General features: G+C 35.6%; 1 pseudogene; it reads left to right on the forward strand.

The window, feature by feature from the left end:
* On the forward strand, positions 1-2713 carry LOC138312462 (uncharacterized; annotated as a pseudogene).
* The last annotated feature ends 497 nt before the right edge of the window (positions 2714-3210 follow it).

Genomic DNA, 3210 nt, shown 5'->3' on the forward strand with positions numbered 1-3210 from the left:
ATGTTGTGTCCGAGCAGTATATTGATCACCGGGGCAAACCGCGGGATTGGCTTAGAACTTGTACGACAATTTGTTGCTGCTAGAAACTGCCGCGACCACCAAAACATGTATTCGCCACGTGTAGGAGTCCCGATAAAGCAGAGGTATGTTTGTCTAACACACGTGCACGAGTGTAACGTATTACACTATGTACTGATGTATGTAAGCCGCCTATAGCTAGAGTGGCCATGTGTCGTATAAGAACGTGTGCTCAATGTGATACATGTAAATGTACAAGTAATACAAGAGATGAAGTTACATCTCGTTTCGTACGCCAGACGTCAACTTCTTCTCAACATCCAAAAGGCATTAATGCTAAGTACTGATATTTAAAATAAAACCTTTAGAAATTTTCGGTCCGTAACATGTCATAGATGTCATTACAATTTACATTGTATGTATTTTTTATGTAAACATCTATATATTTCTCGACAGTCCATCTAGATACCCAGTTTCGGCATTTTTTTTTTATATCAACAAAGACAAATATAAAAGTTTCAGCCCTAACTGCTATGGCCACCAACTGAGCAGGCTGTCAACCAAACAATCCCCCCAATTAACATGCATTGATATATTAAATAAGGCACTATGGGTGCATCAACTGCAACTCTGCATATAGAATATACACCAAAGATAAAAGATAAAAAAATTCATGAATGTGAAAATCTAAAGGATGCCAAAAAGCGAAGGCTTCGTTATGTAAGGCAGATACTGATATAAACTGATATAACTAAAGACTAATAAGTTATAAAGGATTAATTAAACTACATTTTTTATGTTGAAATTGTACTGTACCTATGGATTTTGAAGACAATCGTAAATATATTGAGTAAGCGTGCATTGTGACGTCTGTCAGTAAAACCCTGGTATATGTTCACTGTATATAGAAAACAAATGCCATATCAATCTTGTTTTGCATTGCACAGGATCTTCAGAAACTTGCGGAGTCGAATGAAGCTGTATTAGGGTGTTGAAGCTCGGTAAGTACTATTTTAAGAACAAATACGTATAGCGGTTTTCCTCCTGACTGACAGTTCACTTGCCAAAATAACTTAAAAATATGCTGCACTCAAGGGTCGATAAAATCAAAGTGCTTATCAATTCCAGATTGATTCTTCTGCAGCATACATGTATACAAACAATATCCAGTACACGTGATTGCTGTTTGTTCCTGCTTAGAAGAGAAAAAAAATCTGTTCAAACAATTCGTATATTGTTTTTATATGCCACCCAGTCACGTTTTCAGCTGTGCCTTTGCCCTTTTGAATAAAGTTCTTATTTCTTTCATTGAGAATGACATTTTTTATGTTAGCGTAACCAATGATAAAAGGATAATAATCAATTAATTAATTCAAATACTTCGTTTTAAAATTAATTAATTCAAATACTTTGTTTTAAAATTAATTAATTCAAATACTCGGTTTTAACACTATGCCTTTAAATGGGAAAGAACCTTAGTTAATTCAAATCATAAGAAATTAACGAGTGTGTATATTTTCTTCATATATTTTCCACTTCAAATGTTTTTTTCTCCAGATGTCTACATGTATATCTACAGCTGGTTGATTATCTTCCTCATATATTTCAGGTTTAACTTGAATAGATTTTATCATGAATACACTCAGATTTTTGTTTTATATTTCTATAACATAAAAATCTATTTAAATTAATCCTTATGATTAAATTCATTAAGGACAATCCCATTATTCAAAATTCATTTTGGGACTCTTTTGTCTATGAAATCATTACGCCGTCATCTGGGCCGATTCGAAGCGACTTTACAAACGGCGACACCATATTTTTTGCCTTTATGGGCTGATCAAAAATAATATTTTTTAAGTCAATGAAAATACTCGTTACAAGTAAAATTGAATTATGTTTCAGATGTCTCCGAACCGGGAAAGTTTTCCCGGTGTCCGAGAGGAGGTGGAAGCTGTGTATACAAGGCGACGGACTTAACCTGTTAATTTTAACAATGCTGGGATTAATCGCACGTGACAATCTGGCTGCCGTCACCGTTCAGAGGATGGAATAGCCTGTAACTATTACAAACACTATCGGTCGCCACTGTTTCTGGCTAAGGTTAGGAGGTGTTCTTGTTTTGTAATGGATTGAGTTGGAGATAGTTGTACTCCAGAAAACTTTAAAGCAAATTCGATCGCAGTTCCATAGGAGTCATCACAATACATTCACATACCATGTGTATCTTGTCGTACGAAAGACAGACTTATCCAAATAATATAACTAATGTTCACCCTCCCTATTGCAAAACATGTCGGACAACCATTCTGAGAATCATGTAAAATGACATTAAAATTTAGAACAAGAAGTGTAGACTATGACCTCTATACACACTATTTGTATGTTGTGCCATGTTTCTATGATTTTATACACAGTTAAACTACTGTAAAGTCCATCTATATAAATGACAACTGTCTATAAAGGACTAGACTCATCAACCCCATTCGGTGTATAAAAGTACACCTGTATCAAGTTCCTCGTTTTGTTTGTAGGAGTTTCCTTCCCCTTATTCCTGGAAGGCCGCCAAAGCGGCAGTGGACAACCGATGAACTGTTCAAAAGCTGCCATTATCAACATGACCAGTAAGGTGCGGATCTATGGAGGACAATAGCAGTGGAGGGCCGCTACCCATACCGTACATCGTATTTCTAAGGTAACATATGTGTAGTTATCTGAGTTATCCATCCTCGATTCTCTAATGACAACAGAAACCAGTAATGTAATCCTTTAATGTACATAAAAACAGTCGTATAAATGTAACTGTGGTTAGACCGCGGTGTGGCTTTGAAATTTTTGGCAGTCGTTTTAAAATAGTTTTTCTCAGTTTAAGAATTTTTGCAGGCCTGTGATTGGGTTCAGATCTGTTCCCCTGAACTATACCCCTAGTTTTTACGCTAGAGGTCAATATAAGTAGAGTTTAGAGATTGTAAGTGATCGGAAGTTGAACTTCCGAACCCCTGGTGTATTGAGGATGTGTTCATGTAAATGCAAATGTATTTATCCAGGATCCGGAGTTTGCTTACTGGTATCATTCCTTACATAAATTGAAGGAGAACTGTATTTTGAATTATCCAGAAACAACACCATAATTACATTTGATTTCTTTCCAATAACCATCGTCCATATCTTCTTACAATAAGATTGATGTAT

This window comes from Argopecten irradians, unplaced genomic scaffold (genome assembly GCF_041381155.1).
Source record: "Argopecten irradians isolate NY unplaced genomic scaffold, Ai_NY scaffold_0328, whole genome shotgun sequence".
In the NCBI taxonomy this organism is placed as follows: domain Eukaryota; kingdom Metazoa; phylum Mollusca; class Bivalvia; order Pectinida; family Pectinidae; genus Argopecten; species Argopecten irradians.